This window comes from Cnephaeus nilssonii (genome assembly GCF_951640355.1).
Source record: "Cnephaeus nilssonii genome assembly, chromosome: 23".
Taxonomy (NCBI): Eukaryota; Metazoa; Chordata; class Mammalia; order Chiroptera; family Vespertilionidae; genus Cnephaeus; species Cnephaeus nilssonii.
Window position 1 is genome coordinate 3,679,336 of NC_137094.1, and position 10,035 is coordinate 3,689,370.

At 43.8% G+C, this 10,035-nt stretch overlaps 1 gene segment (V, D, J or C); it reads left to right on the plus strand.

Annotated features, from left to right (window-relative positions):
• The first annotated feature begins 7,980 nt into the window (after window positions 1-7,980).
• LOC307094709 (immunoglobulin heavy variable 4-38-2-like) lies at window positions 7,981-9,263 on the plus strand. The segment is given in 3 exons: window positions 7,981-8,026; window positions 8,108-8,418; window positions 9,156-9,263.
• The last annotated feature ends 772 nt before the right edge of the window (window positions 9,264-10,035 follow it).

Here is a 10,035-nt window from a genome sequence, read left to right on the forward strand (position 1 = left end):
AAATTAAAACAACCCAAATAGCTCAATTAGGGAGCTCCACTAGATCACCAAACATGGGAGACATGAGAGACCACACCACTAGCACCACCCCAAAAAGAACCTGGATAACAAAGAAGTTGTATCTAAGACACAGGAACAATTACAGCGTTACAGGAGAAAATGGGGAGACAAAAAAAAAAAAAAACAGTTCTTGAAGGAAAGAAAATGAGGAATCACCAAAAAGGGAATTAAATGAAATGGAAGCAAGTAACATGTCAGAGAAAGAATTCAGCGTAATGGTTATAAGGATGCTCAAATGGATGGATGACAAATAGAACAAAACTCAATGTGAATTATAAGGAGCTGAATGAAAATGTCTCCAACATGAAAAGGAACCAAGAGTAATTGAACAACGAGATAGCAGCAATAAAGAACTCAATGGAAGGCTTTAACAGTAGACTAGAATAGGCTGAGGACCACATCAGCAAATTAGAAGACAAGGTAGGAAAAAACACACAAACATAGCAGCAACTGGAAAGAAAACTTAAAAAGCAGGATGAGATCCTAAGGGAGCTTTGGGACACCCAAAACAAAACAATATCTGCATAATGGGGATACCAGAAGGAGAAGAAGCACAGCAAAAAATAGAAAACCTTTTTGAAGAAATAATGACAGAAGGCTTCCCTGATATTGACAAGAAAAAAAACTGTGCATGTCCAAAAAGCACATACTGTCCCAAACAAGATGAATCCAAAAACACCAACACAGAGACACATCATAATTAAATTGGCAAACATCAACAACAAAGTAATCATCTTAAGGGCTGCCAGAGAGAGACAGAAAGTTACCTGCAAGGGATCTTCCATTAGAATATCAACTGATTTCTCAATAGAAACACACCAGACCAGAAGGGAATGGAATGAAATATACAAAGTGATGCAACGCAAGGGACTGAATCCAAGAATACTATACCTAGCAAGGCTATCATTCAAAATTGAAGGTGGAATCAGGGGCTTCACAGACAAAAAAAGGGCTAAGAGAGTTTTCTAGCAATGCAAGAAATGCTAATGGAGCTGCTGTAAAAAGAAGAAACAGAAAGGCAAGATGAAACACAAAGATTAAGAATAAAAATGTCAACAAAAGAGCACTTATCAATAATAACATTAAATGTAAATGGATTAAATGCACCAATCCAAAGACATAGGGTAGCTGAATGGATAAGAAAACATGACCCACACATTTGCTGGCTGTAAGAGACCCACCTCAGAACAAAGGATTCACACAGACTGATAGTGAAGACATGGAAAAAAATTTTTCAGGCAAATGGAAATGAGAACAAAACTGGGGTTGCAACACTTATATTGGACAAAATAGACTTTGAAGTAAAGGCCATAACAAGAGATAAAGAAGGCCAATACATAATACTAAAGAGAGCAATTCAAGAAGAAGATATAACTCTGATAAACATATATACACCCAATACAGGAGCACCCAAATATTTCAAACAGCTTCTGGAAGATATCAAGAGAGAGATAGATAGCAATACAGTCATAGTAGGGGTCTTTAATACCCCACTAACACCACTGGATAAATCCTGTAAACAAAAAATCAGCAAAGAAACAGCAATCCTAAATGACTCACTAGATCAGATGGGCCTAATTGACATCTTTAGAATATTTCACCCCAAAGCCACAGAATAGACATTCTTCTCAAGTGCACACGGGACATTTTCAAAGATAGACCAGATATTTGGAAACAGGCAAAGTCTCTTCAAAATCAAGAAGATAGCCATTGCTGGTTTGGCTCAGTGGATAGAGCATCAGCCTGCAGACTAAAGAGTCCCAGGTTCTATTCTGGTCAAGGGCATGTACCTTGGTTGCAGGCACATCCCCAGTAGGGGGTGTGCAGGAGGCAACTGATCAATGTTTCTCTCTCTTCGATGTTTCTAACTCCCTATCCCTCTCCCTTCCTCTCTGTAAAAAATCAATAAAGTATATTTTAAAAAACAAATAAATTAAAGAAGATAGAAATCAGAACAAGCATCTTCTCAGGTCACAATGGCCTAAAATTACAAATCATCTACAATAAAAACAATTTAAAAGATCAAACACTTGAAGGTTAAGTAGTATGCTATTAAACAATGATTGGGTTACCAAGGAGATCAAAGAAGATATAAAAAGCATCCTGGAAACAAATGACAATGAAAACACAACAATCCAAAATCTATGGGACACAATGAAAGCAGTCCTGAGAGAGAAGTTCATAGCTCTACCTTAAAAAAAAAAAAAAGAAAGAAAGAAAGAAAAAATGGTAATAAATTATCTAATCTTGCAATTTAAAGAATTAGAAAGAGAGAAACAAGAAAAGCCCACAGTAACCAGAAGGAAGAAAATAATAAAGATCAGAGCAGAAATAAACAACATAGAGACCAAAACAAACAAACAAAAAAAATAACAAAACAAAACAAACAAAAAAGCAATACAAATGAAACCAAGAGCTGTTTCTTGAAAGGATAAACAAGATTGATGAACCTCTAGCCAGTCTCACCAAGAAGCAAAGAGAGAGGACCCAAATTAGCAAAATCAGAAATGAAAGAGGTGAAATAACAACATACCCCACAGAAATACAAAGGATTGTAAATAATAATAATAATAATAATAATAATAATAATAATAATAATACAAACAACTCTACTCCAACAACTGGCCAACCCAGACAAAATGGACATATTCCTAGAAAAACACAAGCTCCCAAAACTCAATCAGGAAGAATTTTAAAAAAAACACCTGATTAGGCTGATAACTACTGATGAAATTGAGACAGTAATCAAAATCCTTCCAGCAAACAAAAGCCCTGGACAGGATGGCTTCACAGGGGAGTTTTACCAAACATTCAAAGAAGAATTAAAACCAATCCTTCTCAGACTATTCAAAAAAAATTCAAGAGGAAGGCACACTTCCAAGCTCTTTCTATGAGGCCAGCCTTACCCTAATCCTAAAACCAGATAAAGACACCACAAAGAAAGAGAATTACTGGCCAATATCCCTGATGAACATAGATGCTAAAATCCTCAACAAAATTCTAGCAAACTGGGTCCAGCATTACATCAGAAAGATCATACACTATGACCAAGTGGGATTTATTCCAGGGATGCAAGGATGTACAATATCCAAAAATCAATAAATGTGATATATCACATAAACAACGTGAGAGACAAAAATCACATAATGATGTAAATTGATGCAGAAAAGGCATTTGAGAAGTCCAACACTCTTTTCTGATAAAAACACTCAGCAAAGTGGGAATAGAGGGATCATACCTCAACATATTAAAAGCCTTATGTGACAAACCTACAGCCAACATCATACTCAATGGGCAAAAACTAAAAACATTTTCTCTAATAACAGGAACAAGTCAGGGATGTCCACTTTCACTACTCCTGTTTGACATAGTACTGGAAGAGCTAGCTATAGCAATCAGACAAGAAGACGGAATAAAAACATCCAAATTGCAAAAGAAGAAGTAAAACTGCCCTATTCACAGATGGTATGAAACTGTATGTAGACAACCCTAAAAAAGTATTAGACTTAATAAATGAATTCGGCAATGTAGCAGGATATAAAATCAACACCCAGAAATCTATGGCAGTTTTGAGAACAGTTTATATGAGACCTGGATTATATTGTAAAAAGTTAGTTTATCAAGTAATTAGAATATGCACCTTTTTTGAAAAAGCAAAGTAAGTAAACCTATACATTTGACCCATGAAGTACAGATGCCACCCCCTGCCCCCACCCCAGCCAATCTGAAGAGCAGGCTGGGTAGCGGTCTGAGGTATTATGTACACCCCTGTCTTAAAATTCTGCTGCTGAATATTCTGGAGCAGCTTAAGAATTAGCCAGCAACCTCGTCCCACCAAGCTTGTAGACTGAATCCTCTTGCTTTTCTGCTTAAGAGTAAAAGACACTTTTTTCTCCTGTTCTTTTCCCCCTCTCCCCCTCACTTTCTGTATTAACCATTTGCTCTGTCCTTAGGCTGGGGGGGGACGGGGGGATAAGGGCTTGTTAGGGACAGGCAGGCTATGAATTAGCTATTGGTCTGGCCTTTTAAAAAACTTCCCTGGGATATTTATGACCCTTTTACAATTCTTGTAAATAGTTAACTTTAGAAGTAATCTTTTTCAACATTTCTCCTTTCCTTCTCATCACATACGCAACCGTCACAAATTTTACACTTTCAAATTAGACTTCAAACCTTCTTTCTATGTCCCTCAAAAATGCATAACCATGCCTTAGACCTTCCATTAAGTATTCCTACTCTAATATTCTTTCTTTCTATCATCAACATGTACATATCCTTAGCAATTTGCACAGACCTAATTTTTCCCTTTAAAATGTATGCCCATGGCCGGAACCGGTTTGGCTCAGTGGACAGAGAGTCAGCCTGTGGACTGAAATGTCCCAGGTTCGATTCCGGTCAAGGGCATGTTCCTTGGTTGCGGGCACATCCCCAGTAAGGGGTGTGCAAGAGGCAACTGATCCATGTCTCTCTCACCCATGTTTCTAGCTCTCTATCCCTCCCTCTTCCTCTCTGTAAAAAATCAATAAAACATATTTTTTAAATAAAAAATAAAAATAAAATGTATGCCCATGCCTTCTATTATTAAAACCACATAATATTTAAACCTTAATTTTTCAATGATAATCAAAAGCAAACAGCATTTCTTACATTGGCATTTATGAACATTCTCACTTTTAAGAAATACGTTTTTAGATTTTGTGTAGTAAAAGGTAAAACCAGATGAACTTAAAACTTTGTGGAATATTTAGATGTTTAGCATTTAATTCAGCAATGTTGCAAAGCTGTGGTTTGTCAAAAGCTTAGGAAGATCATGTATAGGCATAGGAGGCTGGAGAGAAGGCAGGGGGAAGGTGGAGGGATCAGGCCCAGGAATCTGTTTCCAGGTCTCTATCTGCTTGGATTTAAAAGTGTTACATTTTTCCTTAGAGATAAGGTTTGGGTGGTAATGAGTTCAGCTTTTGATATTAGCCGGACTGTTAAGTGTTTGTAGTTTTGCAGTAAAGGAAGTTGTCCTTTGAGAAAGGAGGAGGGGGTGTGAGAAGGTGCTGAGGTGAGAGCAGTTTTCAGAGCATTAAAGGGGTGAGAATGCTGACCTTGGGATCTAAAGGCTCAGAGAGAAGTCCCTTGGCCATGTCATGTTACAGAGGAGTTTTTTGAGAAGACTGAAGTTGGGAACTCAGAGGCAAGCGGGGAGCATTTCTTGTTTAAAGGAGGGGACAGCCATGGAGATAAGGCTTTCACAGTCTAAGGAATGGCGTGGCTTTGTCGGGTGAGTGAAATTGAGGTAGGTGACCGTTGATTGCGACAGCTGGGCTTTATGAGGGGATGCCTGTACCGTTTTGGTTGGGCAAGAAGAGTGGATAAGGATTATTTATTAAGAAGACATAGTGTAGAGGTGAGGTGGCTAATGACTGAGACTAATCTGTCAACCCCCATAATAGAGACTGAGGAGGGACAAGGGTCCCAGGGAATTAGGAGAGAGCAGGATAAGTGGCCCCAGTGTCAATTAAAAAGAGATCAGCTTACCTGCCACCACAATCGTAACCCGAGGCTCTGTCCTGGTGATGTAAGTCTATGGGGCATTGTCGGGGCCTGGGCAGCTTCAGTCTTCGGTGGCCAGTCCCAGGGGGTCTGGGAGCTCCAAACTGCATCCAGGGGGCGGCCTTGCTGAGGTCCAACCTAGAAGGGCCAGACTACGGTTTGATTTTCAGTGGCCTTCCCTTCCGCACCTTGGGCAGAGCCCAGGCGGGGGTCTGGGGTTTGGGCAGAACTTGGTCCAATGTCCTCTCTTGCTGCACTTGAAGCTGGGCCCAGAGGAGGCTTAGACCCTGACTTACTTTTGGTTGGAGGACCAGCACCTCCTTTGGGGTTCGTGAGAGTGATGGCTAGGAGCTAAAAGGCCTTTGTCTGGGCGTCAGCCTGGCCTGATCTCGCCTTTGTTTTTATATTTGGGTCTCCTCATTCTATTATTAAAGACCTTAAAGTCCATGTTTAAAAGGTCTTCTTAAGGGGTTTGTTCCTTCTGGGCTGGTCCTAAAACCATGCCGAAATGGGTGTGGGAGGGGGTAGGAGGCTGGTCGGAGGTGAGTGGGTAGGGAGGAGGGATGTCGGCTTGAAGGGGTAGAGGAGGGAGCACTGTAGCCAGAGGAATAGGGGCTTGTTCCTCGGGACCAAAGGAAGTAAAGGAGGAAGGAGAAGTTTCGGAATCCTCGGGGGTCTTCGGAGGGAGGAAAATCTGAGAGGGAGAAGAGCTGTCACAAAGTGAGTGTCGAGTCCTGAGTGCAAGGAAAACCTGGATATACGGGATTGCAGACCTTTTGCCTTGCCGGGGGCAGAAGTTATTAAGATCAGTTAGAATTTGAAAACCGAAAGTACCATTCTCAGGCCACTGGGACCATTTGGCTAATTTGTATTGTGGCCAGGAGGTATTACAGTAAAAAACGAGGTGCTTGACACTTAAGTCCTGAGTGAACCCCAGGGCCTGGAGATTCTTAAGAAGGTGCCCCGGGGGTGTGGTGCAGGGGATGGCCAACTGAGAATTTCCCATGGTGACAGGCTGTGGCTGGAGGTCTGTTTTCCAGTGAAGTGAAGGCTGAGAAAGGAGTCCCTGTCTACCCTTAACTTTAACAAATGGATGGACCCCTCCCTGCTTGACAGGTGTCCCTGTCAGGAGAGGGGGCGAGGGAACCTGGTTCCCTCAGAGGACTTGTCCTGATCATCGCTGGATTTTCGGGGGCGGGGCGGGGGCGGGGATGCACCTAAAGAGTATCAGCCCGAAGTCTGGCTCCAAGCCCGGAATTGCAAAATTACAGGACAGTCCCAGATGGACAGAGGAAAAAAGGCTAAAGCCACTGACCTGGCAATATGGTGTCAGGTGTCAACCCTGACAAACCCCTCAAGGAGACCGGTTAAACATGGCTTTTAAGGTCTTTAATAATAGAGACAAGGAGACCCAAATCTAAATGGTTGCTCCCTAATCGGCCGTCGGTGTGACCCGATACAGCCCAAAAGGGTGAGGGGAAAGGTCGAGGGACCTAGGCAGGCCCCTGACAACCAGCGGAAGTTCAGCCATGCAGTAAGCGTGGCTGGGGTCTTTCCTGAACAAAGGTCCTGCTCCGGAGCCGGATCATGGTCTCTCAGAGTGGCAAATGTCCACTTGGTGGGGCCAGTGCCTGCCCCCAGGGGTCCACTGCCAGGCCCTCCCCGGTTTCAGCACCAACTGCAAGGTTCAGGGTTGTGCTGGGGTCACACAGAGCAGACTTGAGGCTCAGTGCAATCAAAATCATATTTATTCCAGGCACCTGGATGCAGGTGGTCTGACTCGAGAAAGAGCCAGTGGTGACTTGGGGAAGGAACAGGCTTTATGCTCAGGGAGAGCTGCAGACAGGGCTTCGGCTTGACACAGGTTTCAGGACCTTGACCCTGTTGTAGTTTTGTGACCTTGCCCTTTGTCCCTCTGCTGGCGCCAGTTGTCCTTTTTCGGGGGCTGTGCAGGGGCTATGGTCTTCAGGAATTTCTGTAAAATAACCACCTAAGGGGAGCATGATTGTGCAAGGCTTAGGCTAGCAGAATGAGCTTTCTTTTATTAACCTCTACTAAGGTAGAGCCCTGTATCTTCATTCACCCTTTCACTGACCACCTCCTGCAGAACATCTCCTGCTGTGGAAGAAGAGGCCCTGGGCACGGTGACCAGGACCCCAAGGAGGGCCTGGCTCTCTGAGGGCACAGTCAGCACCTCCTTCCAGGAGAAGCCCGAGACCAGGACCTCCCCTCACCTCTTGCCCTTTGTATGTGCAGACACCTCCCATATGCAAATGCCCACACGGCCACCAGACACACAACAGTTGGCGTCCATTTAAATTCAGGGCCTCCTCACCCTGGAGAATACTTTCTGGGGGGCGAGGACCTCACCTGCAAGACATGACTCCCACGTGGTTCTTCCTCTTCCTGCTGTCAGCTCCCAGATGTGAGTGACTCAGGGCTTAGACGTGAGGAGATGGGGACCCTGCCTCTGAGCCCAGGACTCACTGTGTTCTCTATGTCCCAGGTGTCCTGTCCCAGGTGCAGCTGCAGGAGTCGGGCCCAGGACTGGTGACACCCTCGCAGACCCTCTCCCTCACCTGCACTGTGTCTGGTTACTCCATCACCAGTGGTTACTGCTGGAGCTGGGTCCCCCAGCCCCCAGGGAAAGGACTGGAGTGGATGGGGTGCATAAATCAAAATGGAAACCTTTACTACAGCCCCTCCCTCAAGAGCCGAACCTCCATCTCCAGAGACACATCCAAGAACCAGTTCTCCCTGCAGCTGAGCTCCGTGACCACTGAGGACACAGCTGTGTATTACTGTTCAAGAGACACAGTGAGGGGAAGTCAGTGTGAGCCCAGACACAAACTTCCCTGAGGGAGGCAGCTGTGCAGGGTTGCAGAGGGCGCTCAGGAAACCAGGGGGCGCTCAGGACCACAAAACATGAGGATCAGCTCAGGAGCTGGGACCTGTGGGGTATATTCTCTGAAGATCTGGTCAGTGGTGTTATTCTCCAGGAGTAAAAACCCTCCTCAAGGACTCACTGCCTTCTCACTTTATGCCTTACATTTCCTTTCACACCACCCCTTAGAGGAAGTCACTTCTTCCTCTGCCCCAGTGATCAGTTAGAAGGAGCCCTTGATGTTTCCTTTGGCCTCTCCTCCAGGAGACATTGCAATGTTAAGGAGGCCATTGGGACATTGTTGGGCCGAGACCAGAGAAACGTTATTGCAGCCCCAGCAACCAATAGCCTCGGCTGTGCTAGCAAAGGGACAGTCTTCTGTCAGGAGCTTCTGGTGGATAAAACACACGAGGGCTTTAATCTCACAGAAAGGAGTTGGCAGAACTGCTCTGTATTTTGAATTTCTAGAGGATAAGAAAATAACAACATCTAAAATGAACACTATATGGAGTAAGACTAACACTGCCGATTAAACATAAGTGAACTTAGGCCGAGGAGCCAAGATGGCGGCGGAGTTGAAAGGCTGATCGGTTGCCTCGCATGGCAGTTTCGGAAATACAACTAAAAGATGGACTGGTGAGCACGGCGACTCCTGCTTGCGTCTCCCTAGGCCGGGCGGCTGCTCCTCTCAGTCAGCACCTCAGCTGGGACCATGGGCTCCTCGGCGGCCGCAGCAGCTGCTGTGGCGGCGGCCGCGGACTCAGCGCAGTGGCTCTAGTTGAAGGAAGAGACCATCTTTCTGCAGGACGGGCCCATCCACGTCACCGAACTGGCCGAGCTGCCCAGTGAGATCCTCGGGGCCCCGGTGGCCTCTGACACCGACTTTGAGGATTTTTATGATTTTCTGTCTTACATTCAAGTACTTTAGCCATTTTGAGAGAGGAGAACCAAGAAGGCGGCAAAGTTAAACAAATGAACTGCGCCACGCACAGCAATTTTAAACATAAGTAAACTTAAAGAAGTGTAATGGAAACTCCCCAAAATGGAACACAGAACAAATTTTCCAAAAAATAGTCAATTGTCAGGAATGTAAGAGACAATAAACCAGTCAAATCTATATATAGATGTAATTAGAATCCCAGAAAGAGGACAGAGGGGCGCCAAGAAAAATATTTGAAGAAATTATGGCAAATAGATTTTCAGAATTTGATGTAAAATATAAAGAGATCTAAGAACACCAAAGTACCCCAAGAAGAATGAAAATAAACAACATTAAATCAAGGCACAATGAAGTCAAACTCATAAAAAAAGATAAAATGCCTATGGGCAGCAAAGAAAAAACAACACATGAGTCAAGGAACAAGATTAATAGAAACATCAACAGTCACATGAAAAACTACCAAAACCAGAAGACAATGGAGTGACTCTAAAAAGCTGAAGGAGCATTGAAGAAACATCAATGTAAAATTCTAAACTAACTGAAAATGTATTTTAAAACTAAAAGAAAAGGAAATTACAAAATATCAAATTTTGTGAGATGCAACTAGAGC